This window comes from Monodon monoceros, unplaced genomic scaffold, assembly GCF_005190385.1.
Source record: "Monodon monoceros isolate NGI ecotype Baffin Bay Population unplaced genomic scaffold, NGI_Narwhal_1 Super_Scaffold_20, whole genome shotgun sequence".
NCBI classification, from domain to species: Eukaryota; Metazoa; Chordata; class Mammalia; order Artiodactyla; family Monodontidae; genus Monodon; species Monodon monoceros.
In genome coordinates this window covers 7,267,697-7,282,263 of record NW_021703777.1, presented here as the reverse complement: position 1 = coordinate 7,282,263, position 14,567 = coordinate 7,267,697, and the positions used below count along the sequence as shown (strand labels likewise).

General features: G+C 40.7%; 1 long non-coding RNA gene across 1 annotated transcript in view; it reads left to right on the top strand.

Annotated features, from left to right (window-relative positions):
- LOC114903174 overlaps positions 1-14,567 on the top strand; it is a 123,130-nt gene that overhangs the window by 10,240 nt on the left and 98,323 nt on the right. Inside the window, exon 2 of the long non-coding RNA XR_003795647.1 lies at positions 3,892-3,995. This is a non-coding gene — a long non-coding RNA (uncharacterized LOC114903174). The remainder of the gene's footprint in view (positions 1-3,891; positions 3,996-14,567) is intronic.

The window sequence follows — 14,567 nt, the reverse complement described above, 5'->3', positions numbered from 1 at the left end:
GGGGAAGATGGGAAGGAAGGAAGATGACATGGAATCAGATAATGTAACTGTCCTCTTGGACATAAAGGCAATAGCTTTGATTAAAGGGGGATTAAAAAATCTCTTTTCTCAGAAATGTTACTCATAACGCTGTAGTTCATTAACACATTTCAGATATTTGCATGAAATCATAAGCCATAGGCATATAGGAAACAATGTTTGCGATAGCCATTGTAAATACTAATAATCACCACCTCTCAGTGAACTCTTTGTTTGCCAGCAAAGGGAAGGAAAAATCTGTCATGGTGAAAGCAGTGAGCTTGACAAATAGGCAGCAGTGGCACAAACCTGACGGAGGTGAGGTGCCAGCATATTGCCTTGGTTTGTGTAGGTGTAAAACTCCCTACTCCAGAAAATTTACCTTCCATCTTGTGAGCTAAGGGCCTTATTAGCTGACCTGCTAGGCAAGTCAAACCTAGAACTAGAATTTATGGAAGTCACAGATGGGCTCACTGCTTTCTGGAATCAAATATAAGCACCTTTCTTAAATGTCCCAAGGTGTTATTGCTGTACAGTGTACAGTTATCCTTAAGAGCAAGGGTTTTGCCGTTAGCCTGCTTTGATCACTTCCTAGGTGAGGCATCTTGAGCCAGTTAGTTAACCTCTCTGGGCTTCCTTTGTAAAATAGGGATAGAAACAGCACCTCCTTCAGAACGCTGTAGTGAGGATTAAACATGTGCATACATATACAACTTAGACCAGCACCTGGAATTCAGTTAACACTCAGTAAAAGTTAAATACTGTTATCGCTCAGAAATGATACCTGTGATTTTAGAGCTCTGTTAAATTCAAAGTATGGAAAATACTCTTTAGATACATGCATAAAGTTATATACCATATTAAATGTAGGAAATCAGCTGGTTTATAATTTCTATCTTACAAGCCAAAGGAGACGAAAAAAGTACTATATTGACAGTTGGGAGATCTGACGAATAGGCAGCAATAGAAAAACATTTAAAACATTGAAAAATGAAATTTCTTTCTGCACATACATATTGAAGAGAAAAGTGACTGTATGTTATAGTAGCAGAGAAAGCAGAATAACTGGGATTGGGGAGTTTGCAGCAAAATAAAGTCACCACGTTCAGCTGGACAGTATATTGGGAAATAGTAGGTCTGAAACTATGATTAACATTCAGCTGAGGTTCCCTCTGTTTCTTGAGAATTTTAGCTCACTTAAGTCAAATGACATGTTTTTACAGATGGAAAATTATGAACTGTTTAGGGAAACAGCACATGTCTCAATTGGGCAACATCACCTCTTCTATGAGAAGTGTAAATGAAACTTGAAAAAAGTGTTTTGATAGAAAACAATTGATAGACACTTTCTCTCTCTTTCCCTCCTTCTCCTCTTTCCTTTCTCCCTCTCTCTTCCTTCCTTGAGATGGGTGTAGGTCCCAATCTTCATATTAACAAATATCAACCCAGCAATGAAGGCTGCCAGCTGTATTTTGAGTGGACATGGATTCCATCACTGTCATGGTTGAGACACCAATTTTGTAGCAGGTTCTGACCAAGTCCTGCTAGAGTGACTTTAATGGTGGATCGGGTCCATGTAGGATTTCCTGTATGAGAACTCTGGAAATGAAAGACTTAATAGAAAATAGCTAAATGTCACTGTAAACGCATTCAGGTTTAGGAAAGTGTAAATAACCATGCACATGCTTTCGGGAAATTTACGATCATAAATTTCCCCTCTAGAACAAAGTTAATACTTGTTGGCTCAAATAAGCTGGTGTTCCCAACTCATCTGACTGAAACAAGTTTACAAGCCAGTGTGGGATGGCCCAATGAATCTTCTAGGAAAAGATGGGAAGTATTGGGTTAGCCAAAAATTTCATTCATTTTTTCCCGTAAGATGGCTCTAGTAGCACTTAGTTGTCTTTAACTTCATTCAAAACAATTTTGTTAGATTGTATGTGACAGCTGTCATATCAGTGTGCATTAAAAAAAAAGACATCAAAATTGGTGAATCTTTGTGTAGCCATTTTAATATTGAAGATGGAAGAAAAAAGCAACATTTTCGCCATATTATGCTTTATTATTTCAAGAAGGTAAAAACACAACTGAAATGCAAGAAAAGATTTGTGCAGTGTATGGAGAAGGTGTTCTGACTGATCGAACGTGTCAAAAGTGTTTTATGAAATTTCGTGCTGGAGATTTCTTGCTGGACAATGCTCCATGTTCAGGTAGACCAGTTGAAGTTGATAGCAATCAAATCGAGACATTAATTGAGAACAATCAATGTTATACCATATGGCAGATAGCCAACATACTCAAAATATCCGAATCAAGTGTTGAAAATCCTTTGCACCATCTTGGTTATGTTACTTGCTTTGATGTTTGGGTTCCACATAAGTTAAGTGAAAAAACCTTCTTGACCATATTTCTGCATGCAATTCTCTACTTAAGCGTAACGAAAAATTCCATTTTTAAAACAAATTGTGACAGGCGATAAAAAGTGGATACTGTACAATAATGTGGAACGGAAGATATCGTGGGGCAAGCGAAATGACACACCAACCACACCAAAGGCCGGTCTTCATCCAAAGAAGGTGATATTGTGTAGATGGTGGGATTGGAAGGGGAGGACTCTATTATGGGCTTCCGGAAAACCAAAAAATTAATTCCAACAAGTACTGCTCCCAATTAGACCAACTGAAAGTACCACTCGACGAAAAGCGTCCGGAATTAGTCAATAGAAAATGCATAATCTTCCATCAGGATACTGCAAGACGCATGTTCCTTTGATGACCAGGCAAAAACTGTTACAGCTTGGCTGGGAAGTTCTGATTCATCCACCGTATTCACCAGGCATTGCACCTTTGGATTTCCATCGATTTTGGTCTTTACAAAATTCTCTTAATGGAAAAAATTTCAATTCCCTGGAAGACTGTAAAAGGCACCTGGAACAGTTCTTTGCTCAAACAGATAAAAAGTTTTGGGAAGATGGGATTATGAAGTTGCCTGAAAAATGACAGAAGATAGTGGAACAAGAGGGTGAATACATTGTTCAATAAAGTTCTTGGTGAAAATGAAAAATGTGTCTTTTATTTTTACTTAAAAACCGAAGGCATCTTTTGGCCCACCCAATATATCTGTGATTTTGAGCTCATAAGCGTTGAGTAGTACTTCTTCACAGTGAACCCATTGATCTACCTACCTGTGGCACTTTAGGTAGCAGGCAGGCCATTTTTTCCCACTTTCTGTTTTATTTTACCAACAACAGCCTCACTTACCTCAATCATCAATGTTTTTAAAAAATTTTTTTATCTATTTATTTTAAAACTCTATAGTGCTTTACAATTTTTAAAGTTTCACGCACATGATTTCGTCTAGTCCCATAATAACCCCCTTTTTTGAATCCCTCACCCATTTATTGTTCCTCCCCCCTTCCCTCTCCCCACTGGTAACCACTAGTTTGTTCTCTGTGAGTCTGCTTCTTTTTTGTTTTACTCACTAGTTGGGTGTATTGTTTAGATTCCACATATAAGTGATATCATACAGCGTTTGTCTTTCTCTGCCTGACTTATTTCACTCAGCATAACACCCTTGAAGTCCATCCATGTTGAGGCAAATGTTTTGACCCCAATCCCTTCTCCCTAGAATTTGGAAACACCTATGGCTTTTGACTAGTTTAATGCTCTCACCTTCTCAAGTGTGCAGTAGTAGCACAGAAGATTTATTAAAGGTGACAGCAGAACAACATTTATAGTCTAGAAATGAGAGCACGTGTTTGTAAGTAAGAGCAGTGAGGGTGAACAGTCATTATGTGCCTGGGCTAGAGGGGAGATGGGTCGGGGGGGCTCCAAAGCCCAGCTCACTGTCTTACTCCTGGTTTTATTCACATAGCCTGTGGAATTGCTACCACACCACTGCTCCTGGACCTCCTCCTACGATGAGACTCTGTGACATTTTGCAAACACTCAGAAGGATGAAGCCTCAGAGCAGCTAAGGTAAATGTGATTATTCACAACTTCTTTTCAATCACTAGTTTGTGAACAGAGGAAAGAAAAATGAACATAGTGAAGGCAGTGAGGTTTGACAAATAGGCAGCAATATCACAATAGAGGAGAGGAAGCTGGACTCGAATGGGACAGCTATTCCCTTTGTCTTGGATGTTCACACTGGTTGCATGAGACACCTAGACACGAAGGAATGCCATCTCTCCCGCTATGTGCAAGGAACAGCATGTCTCCTGCACAATTTTTCTAGGTCATCCTCAAAGTAGTAGTATTTCTCTCCTCTAAATTACCATAGAGCTTTTTTTTTTTTTTGAGAGTTTTATTTTATTTTATTTTTTTACTAATAAACAGCAAACATTTATTTTTCACAGTCTGGTTAGAAGCTGGTTAGTCCAAGATCAGGGCACCAGCAGATTTGGTATCTGGTGAAGGCCACTTCCTGGATCATAGATGGCAACTTTTCACTATGTCCTTACATACCATAGAGCTTTAAATTTGCTCTTTTTTATGGTAATTAACATCTCTTCTCTCTCTCAGTTGGATGAGAGTGGGAGAAAAGGGAAAAAATAATACAAAAAATGAATCCAAATAAGAAGATGTGGTAATATCAAATAAGTTATTTTGATGGTGTGGTCAAGAAAGGCCTCTTTGAGGAGATGATATATAAGCTGGGATCTAAAGAATGAGCAGGAATTGGCTATAAAAGCAGAGAAAAGAATGGTCCAGAGAGACAGAACACCATGCACAAAGGCTCCAAGAAAAGAAAAGACCTGGGGTGTGTATGAGGTCAGTATGAGGCTGTAGGCCAGTCTGACTGGAACTCAGTGAACGTTCATAGAAGAAGAGAGCCTTAGGGAAGGCAAATCCATATCAGGAATAAGTGTCTATTCTAGCAAGGACGAAACACTGCCCCTTCCATGATGGAAATGTTCCATTGTAATCAACCAGACGCCAGGTAGCTGGCTGGTCACCTGGGGGGAATGGCACCATAAGGGAGCTCAGTGTTGGCGTCTGCTGAGTGGCTATGGCCACTCAGGTGGGCCTTGTTGAGGGGCTGTCTGTGTTGCTGAGCCCATGCATAACCTCCACCCCTACCACCGTGGCCACTTCGCTCATGAGCCCACTGGGTGACTACAGTGATGGCTGGGGAAAGAGGCTGACTGGTGTCCACAGAACAAGTTATCCTATCCTATTGATTATTATAATCCTTGTCTGCTGGCGTCACCCTTTGGTGAGCATTCACGTAGGACACAAACACCTTCATGATCTTTGGCTATTCTGGTAAATCTATCCACATACCTCTTCTCCGAATTTCTTTGTCCCCAATTTCCCAATCATGTTTCTTCCGAGTCCCTGATCACCCAGCTAAACCATTGGCCATAGCAACATCCCCTGACCCCCCAAAAAAAAGAAAAGAAGAAGAGAGCCTGACCACTACATCTAATTTAATTGGTCAAAATGTTTTTAAAAATCATTTTTTTCTGGAATGTATTGCTTGACTAGACACAGTAGATTTATCCATATTATTTAGCATGCTCTGTCCAATGCAGATAATACAGAAATGATTTCTTAATTACTAGAAAGCCTGAAACATAAAAAGATAATTGTCAATTAAAGATATTTCTACTTAAGCTTTGGTTTTGTTCATAAGGTATATGGAAGTTTATGAATGCATTTCCATTTAAAAATATACTTAAAGTTCAAGAGAAGATAATCACTTATTTTTGAAAAGTGTATCCTTTTGTTATCTCATCATCTTGAGGGAAGTATGATCTTGCCAAGCATCTTTATTACTATGTCTTCTGTTTTTTGCCTTTGTATTTGAAAATCATGGAAAACCAAAGCTAGAGAGAAAAGCCGTAAGTGAGTAATGTACTACCCAAAGTGGTCACGAAATACCTTTTGATTAATTCTGTTAAAGTTTACAGTCATGAAGTGAGAGAAATATTTTATTTTGTATCTTAATTTTATGGGGCAATTAATTTAATTATTTTTCTAGAACAAAAGAAATGTGATACATAAACATATACTAGTAACTGTCAGGAATTCATTCATTCCGTTAACAAAACTGCAGTGAACCGTGCAAAGCCGGGCCTTCCGAGAGTTTGAATTCTAATGTCAAGGCTAACTACTACAAACTTAACAAAGAAATGTACAATATAACATCGTGTAATGATAAATATATTAAAATAGTGGATTGTGTTCATAGTGTTCATTATCATAATCCTTATCTTCAAATTTGGCTGTCGTTTTAGAAAATCATGGACAGCACACTCTTTTGTAAAGGAATTTGCTCCCTGTTATAAGGTATAATAATTTGGAAAGTAACTTGGAGCTAAGCAAGAAGGTATCAAGCAGTTATTTTGGGTTCTAATTTATGCAATTTTTTTTTCAAATATGTGAAGTTTGTGAAGAAAACTCTTGTCTCTTTAACTTCTTGTTTAAGTAGTAAAACAGAAGTCTAGGGAATTCTACGACCAACTGATAATGACAGCTTATTTGTTGGCGAACTTTGTTTTTTTCCTGCCCATAAGTGTAGCCTTAGGAAGATGACACCTTCACCACAACATGTGTACATTTTGCTGACTTGACAAAAATTGTGCAATCCAAATCCCAATCTTACAAATTAGGAATTACCCTGGAAAACCTAACTGAAACTGACCAAGACTACAATTATAACAAGAGCAGTACTTGAGCCCCCCAAAGTCGGTTGTTTAGGATAGTAATTACTAAAGGCAAAACTCAATAATAAAAATTTTCTTCTTCTGAAACTGGTCACTAGGGACTTGCCTGGCAGTCCAGTGGTTAAGACTCCACGTTTCCAATGCACGGGGCACGGGTTCAATCCCTGGTCCCACATGCAGCCTGGCACGGCCAAAAAAAAAACCAAAAAAAAAACAAACTGGTCATTAGGTAGAAAATTCTATTCCTGTTATGTAGAAATCCTTCTTTAGCTGGCTGGAGAAAGAAAGTGTAAAATTAGTAGTCTGTTCCACGGTACTGTTTTGCGTGTTAGACAAGACAGTTATCTAATTGTGTGTGCTTTAGAGGTACTGAAACATTTAGAATGTGCAAGAATCTTTTCAGTCCATTTGCATTCTTTTCACTATCTTTCACATCAGTGTACTAGGATATTTATTCTTGGTTATGTACCAGGATATTTATTATCGATTATGTGGCAATCTATCAAGACAAAGATGAGTGTTGAGACGCTAGTCTAATCAGGGCTACTTGCTATTAAATTTAGGAGCAGAGATGCAACACACATCACCGAAGTGCCTGTTTTCTGCCAATGTTATAGTGGCACAATGTTGACTATTTACTTCATTGGAACCTTTCAGAAGGAATCTGAGCTCAGTCTCAGTGGGTCCATGTAACTGTCTTGGGTTAATATGAGATTCTGTGTAAAGTAATACGCCAAATGGTAACTACCTATTAGACATTTTCCTTTCTTCGTACCTACTTAAGATTCACTTTCTAGGCACTCCACAATGCCTCTGGGCCCTTAAGTGTGGAAACCTACCTTCTCACAGGGCATTCATTCAGTACTGTCTGGTTATGCCAGCAACTCCAGGAGCAGCTGTTTGGATGTCATCAAATCTCCATTGTCTCCTCTTGTTCCGATATCTGGATCTGCTCAGTTTTTACTTTTTACCTCTCTCTTGATTCTCAAAACTGCAATCCTTTTTCTAAATCACTTTTCTCCATTCTGAGCACTGCCCCCATTCCTTCATTGACCAAAATATCAATAACACAAGGCATATTTGTATTTAGCAGACCACACTGAAGCTTTGAAGTTGTACAGTGGAATTACATTGTTACTGACTACAAGCCAAAAGTTAAAATTTAACGAGTCATCATTTTTCTGCCATCGCCTCCATTGGTCATCCATCCACCATTCCTTACTGGCTGTCTCTCCTCTGGCTTGCTGCCTTCACTTCTGGTCATAGCCACACCCTCCCTCTCCTGTCCTTTCCCTATATTCTCTCATATTAGTTTGCTCAGGCTGCCATAACAAAATACCACAGACTAGGGAGCTTAACCAACAGGAATTTATTATCTCTCAGTTCTGGAGTCTGGAAGTCCAAGATCAAGGTGCTTGCAGGTTTGATTCCTCCTGAGGCCTCTCTCCTTGGCTTGCAAATGGCCATCTTCTCCCTGTGTCCTAGCATGGCCTTTCCTCTGTACATGCATCCCTGGCGCCTCTTCTGTGTCTTAATCTCCTCTTCTTATACGGACACCAGTCAGAACAGATTAATGTCTACCCTAACAGCTTCATTTTAACTTAATTATCTCTTTAAAGATCTATCTTCAAATGCAGTCACATTCTGAGGGTTTAAGGCTTCAACGTATAAATTTGGAGGGAGGGGGACACAACTAAGTCCATACTGTTTCCCAAGTCCTTTCTTTTCTGTTCCATTGGCAGTTTCCAATCCCCAAATTTCAGTTCCTTTTCTAAAGCAGAGCAACTTTGTTTTCCATTAAAAACCTCTCTGTATGTTTGAAGCAAAATGATATCTACATTCAGACTTCACTTTTTCTAGCTCAGGTGAAAGTTTTAATAGTATAGTTTCTCATCCAACACAAATAGGTTCCATGGCAGGACTCCATCAGTTTTTGTACATATGAGGGACAAACATGATTTATTCTCCTTGTCCCAAAGTTCCCTCGGGACCACTGGATGGGACAGAGTTGGCTGAGACGCTTGGTTTTTCCTTCTTCCAGCTCATATATTTTCTCTTGAATTTATTCATTTATGTTATAAAAAGAAGTTGTAAAAATTAACTCAGAGAGAAAAGGAAATACCTTCTCAGCTGCTAATACATAGGTCTCAGGAATTTTTTTAAACAAAAGGTTATCCATTGCATAACTGTTACCCACCATCAATAAGCCAAAGTAATACCCAAGGCACCATACCTCCCCATCCCCAGTCTCTCCTGACAGCTCCTGCTTCAATTCCACTCTTTTAGAGACTTGCTTTTCTTTTCTTTTTCTTTTTAAAAATATTTATTTATTTATTTGGCTGCATCGTGTCTTAGTTGTGGCACGTGGGATCTTTGTTACCACATGCAGGATCTTTAGTTTTGGCGTGTGGGATCTAGTTCCCTGACCAGGGACCGAACCCGGGCCCCCTGCATTGGGAGCGTAGAGTCTTAGCCACTGGGCCATCAGGGAAGTGCCAAGACTTCCTTGTTAATTCAAGGGCACTCTCAGTGCTCATCTCTCAAGAAATCTTTATTGGCCAATTGATCTATATTGTCTTTCATCTTTACAACATTCCTGTGAGGTTGATATTATTAAACATATTGTGCAGATGAGAGGCAATAGGTCAAAGTCTCAGTCTTATGCTATTTAGCGACAGAATCTGAATTTAATCTGTGTCTGCCAGGTCCTACTGTCTCTGCTGTTTACACTGCACAAGAATAGCAGATTCACAAGAGTCTGGAATTCTCAACACTCTCAGTCTTGTCTTCAATATTTGGATACTGTAACGTCTATCCAAGTTTATGTTCCTCTTGCCCCTTTTTAAAAATTAAAAAGAATATTTGGGGGAATTATCTCCAAAGCATAACCCGCTAAGATTATTCTTATTAATTTCGCATTTTACTTTCCCATGCTGGTTGACATTCGTTTACATATTGGCAGTCGTGGCTGTCCCCTCCTGGTTTTGGCAGGGAGAGAAGAGAGTCATGCCAGCCAGGGCCCTACACAGCAGGAGGAGGGGCACAGCAGTTGGTGGGAAGCCCTGAAGGGAAAGCGTTCTGGGTCAGTACCAAAAGATGACAGTAAATAATGAGACACCATTCCAGGAAGCCACAAGCTAGTGAAAGTTTTGGGAAAGAAATGCAACATTCATGAGCCAAGAGGTAGTTCAAAAGGTGAATCAAGAAGAAAAGCCCAGTAGGAGAGGCGAGAGAATAAAACATAATGGTTAGGGTCCAAAGGAAATAAACATAGACAGGTTGAAGGGGGGGGTCTAAGAACAAAGCCTTTGGTTGTGCTGGTATTGTCCTTTATGCATTTCTAAGCGTGCATCATTAGGGCCCAGTTAAAATGTCACCAGAACTGGAATTTTTGGAACTACCTTTCTATAAGAAATGATTGTGTTATAGGTGTCTAAGGTAAATGCTTGGTGAGTGTTATTTGGTTCTTCTGAATTCCCTTTTTTCCCCTAAGTCATCATGGTGGGAAAGAGAGACACAAACACAATCAGTAGTTAATTTTTACTGAATGCTTCAATTCTCCTAACAACCCTATGAGAGAAGTATATGATTATTCCCATTGTACAGATGGGAAGAATAGAGGCACAGAAATGCTAAGTAACTTTCCCATGGTTGCACAACGGTAAGTGGCACGGCAAGGATTTGAATTGACTGCTATGCAGCTTAAGAGAGAAAATAGTGACACAGTGTAAACAAATGAGGATTCAATGAATTCTGCTTCGATGAGGATTAGGGAGACTTCTGCTAATGAGATGACGTGTCTCCTATGGATCATCCCACAACTTGGTACCCATGTGAGTATTACCTCTGATTGTGCTTTTACATAAATATTACCCTAGGTACTGCTCTCATTACCCAGACACTGAAAGTAATACATGAACAAGGATATGTCCTGATTTTTCTTTTACAAAATAACCCCAAGTCTGAAAGGCGTTCCCACTCCACAGGGCTAGGATGTGCCATTCAAGTGAGGGTTTGTTTCAGAAATTCTAGGTGTCAAGTGCTACAGTGATTCATTGCTTACACTGACATTCTTAAAGAACTAGTAGAGATGGATAACGTGTTAAAATCCGCGTGATGATTTTTATACCTCAGGCAGTTTGGATAAGAGGAGAGGGTACTTTCTGAACAAAATGTTTTCCTGAGAGTAGCTCTTCTGGTACGTATTATCCTAAAGGTAAGAGTAGACTGGACTAGACATAGTAGTTCAATTCTCTTTTCACTGGCATGGTTCTTTAACAGAACTCCCCATGAGAAAAGTTTGACAGAAAAAGGAAGTTGATTAATTTCTTTCTCAAAACATTTATCAGTGAGTATGTTTTTATACATGTTTGCTGACAACTTCTTTAAACATTTGCTAATACAAGTGGCAGAATTCTTCTGAACATTTCCAGCACACCACTGGGGAATGAAGCTGTGTGGATGAGGACATATAGCACTCATCCCCTTCTAAATGTAACTGATAAGCTGTGTGGAAAGCCTTGGACGGATGTTGAGCAGGGTGGTGACATGCTCAGACTCGCATTTTAAATTCTCCTTTAGTGTAACAGTTATTAATTTTAGAAGATTTAAAAATATTCAGCAGCAAATAGCATATAGGCTTCAAACTCTTCATATAATAGAAATATAATAAATAATCACCCCCTTCTGAGGAGAAAAGCTAGCTTAAAAACGGTACCAGTGGGCTTCCCTGGTGGTGCAGTGGTTGAGAGTCCGCCTGCCGATGCAGGGGACATGGGTTCGTGCCCCGGTCTGGGAAGATCCCACATGCCGCGGAGCGACTGGGCCCGTGAGCCATGGCCGCTGAGCCTGCGCGTCCGGAGCCTGTGTTCCGCAACGGGAGAGGCCACAGCAGCGAGAGGCCCGTGTACTGCCAAAAACCCCCCAACAAAACAGTACCAGTACTTGAGTAATTATACTTTACTCTATGGGTGATATGGATCATAGAGTGTGACTATATTTGAAGAGGTAACTAAGTTAAAATGAGGGCATTTGAGTAGACCTCTAATCCAATATGACTGGAATCGTTTTTTGTTTTTTTTTTTTTTTGGTACGCGGGCCTCTCACTGCTGTGGCCTCTCCCGTTGCAGAGCACAGGCTCCAGACGTGCAGGCTCAGCGGCCATGGCTCACGGGCCCAGCCGCTCCGCGGCATGTGGGATCCTCCCGGACCGGGGCACGAACCCGTGTGCCCTGCATCGGCAGGCGGACTCTCAACCACTGCGCCACCAGGGAAGCCCTGGAGTCTTTATAAGAAGAGGTGATTAAGACATGGACACAGATAGAGGGAAGACCATGTGAGGACACAGAGAGAAGGTGGCCATCTCCAAGCTGAGAGGCCTCAGAGGCAATCAACCCTGCTGAAACCTTGACCTTGGACTTCTATTCTCCAGAACTGTGAAACAATACATTTCTGTTGTTTAAACCCGGGGTCCCCAAGCCTGGACCGGAACCGGGCCGCGCAGCAGGAGGTGAGCTGCGGGCGAGCGAGTGAAGCTTCTTCTGCCGCTCCCCCATCGCTCGCATCACCGCCTGAGCCATCCTCCCCCACGCACCCCGCCCCCGTGGAAATACTGCCTTCCATGAAACCTGTCCCTGGTGCCGGAAAGGTTGGGGACTGCTGGTTTAAGCCACCCAGTCTGTGGGTGCCCAACTAATACATATCTCAACAACAATAACCATAAGGAAGAAGCCATTATTATCTCCATTTTACAGATGAAGAAACAGAGGCACAGGGACGTTAAATATTAGCACAAGGCCAACAGGCGGATGGGAAGCTTGGATTTGAATCTAGATAGTTGCCTCTGAAGTCTGAGCTCTTCACCATTCTTTTACTCCCTCTCTGATGGGACATTCTCCGTCTTTAGGCAGGGCTTGTTTTCTAACAGCTGTTATTCCTGGAGCTTGACTCGGGGGTTGAACTGCCTTTTTGATTAAGACACTCCTTCGTGTCTATGACTCTAGCTCTTTTCTTTATGGCTGGTTAATTTCTCCAGAGAGGAGTCCTTTACTCGCCTACATGGTAGATATATTTCTGGGTCCCAGCATTTGAAATCAGGGCCAGGGAAGGGGAGAAGGCAATGAAGTCCTACAATTTTCTATGCAGACTTCACTTAATCTCATTTCCAGCCCCAAGTCTCTCCATACTCATTCTAGCCAACGTTTCCAAACCTGAAGCCTTTCTGATTGAATGCCTCCAGGGAATATACCTCTGGTCAATGCAGTGCAGTGTGGATGGAGGGGAAAGGAGGACTGCTTGCCCTGACCAACAAAGTGGAGGAAGTTACCTGGTCCTTCCAATACAGACTTTCAGCGGGTCTTCTGGTGTCAGCCTCACACCTTAGTCCCACCATCAATAACTAATGCTTCAGCTCCTGGGCCCCTCTCATCTTCGTCAGGAGTGTCACACTTCCTCCTGGGGATGCCACTCCTGCATCAGCCGTTTCGGTCACCACCACTCCTTCTACTGCCCTTCTTCCAGTGTGTCGGCATCTTTGGTCCACCGTTGTTTCCTGTTTTGTTTTCTCTCTCTGAATTTACAAGCTTTGGTTTTTTTACGGCCATGGTAGTGAGTTTGAGAAGAGAAAGAGGATGTCTTTGATCTATTTTACTAGATTTTCTGACACTACCTGTTCCATGACATTGTTCGAGTACTGGGTTTGGTTTCACTTGCGCTTCCTTCAGCTTTTGATTTGATTAAATCAGTTGTATTAAATGGGAGGCACATACAGGTGGACATCTTTTTATTTAGTTCAGACTTGCTTTGCCAGTGTGGAACTAGGATGGATCATATGTGTCTGTTGTTAGAACCACACAGACGTGATTCTGAAGAAAGTAACAGCTCTTTCTCAAAAGAATGCTGTTCTGGCTCAAGTAGATGGCCTATACAGACCAGCTTTCCCCAACCCATAACATTATTTGACTTCCTTTTAGTAAAGTCTTTTCCAATGCTTCCCATTGTGCTGTTTTTAGTGGTACTTTTTCATTTGCAACATTTAAGGGCGTATAAAGTTTCTCAAATTTTGGCTGAAGGAAAGAAAGAAAACTTTAAAACACTGACTATGGATCCTGGGAGAAATCACCTTCTTAGACTTGCTTATTGCAGCTCTAACACCATGGTGTCCCAGGAAACATGGACTATTGACTCCTTGCAAAAGCTGTAAATGTACATCTTAACCAGCAAACTCCTCTTAGAGGTATCCAGGACTGGACCTTTAGCTTTTCTGGAAAACATCCTAGAGAACACCATTTCCAGGTGTTTTGAACACTCATGAACTATAAAAGACACCAGAGTATAATATTCTAATAGTTAAATTAAAAAATCTTGACGCTCATAGACTCAGAAAGTGGTGAGCTCCTGCTGTACCGTGTGTGAGGTCATGTTGATGAAAAAACATTTACCTGTTACTTTGATGAATGATGTATCCAGATCCTATTATATCATTATTAGGCCACAAGTAGAAAAGTGAGAACAAATGGGATTAAATTATAAAAGTGTGTTTACAGAAGCTTTTAGGGGACATTTTGAGTCTTCTCTTTTCCCTTTAAACCTCTGAGCATCCCAGCACGTATAATGCAATGACATTGATGCTGATTTTTCTTTTTTTTTTCTTTGTGGAAGACCATGGTTCTTGATATGTTTATGGCCACGATTTAGATGTCCTTGGAGTCCCATGAGTATCTTGCAGTAGAATTTAAAAAATCCTTCATATAGAATTATTTTGGGGGTGATTCTGCAGTTTTTTGTATGCTTAAGTATTCATTTTTCCGGAACAAGAAAAATTCTCTAGGGATTTGCATAACTTCAAACCCTAAGAACAGAGTGTGAACAGGCAGGTGGA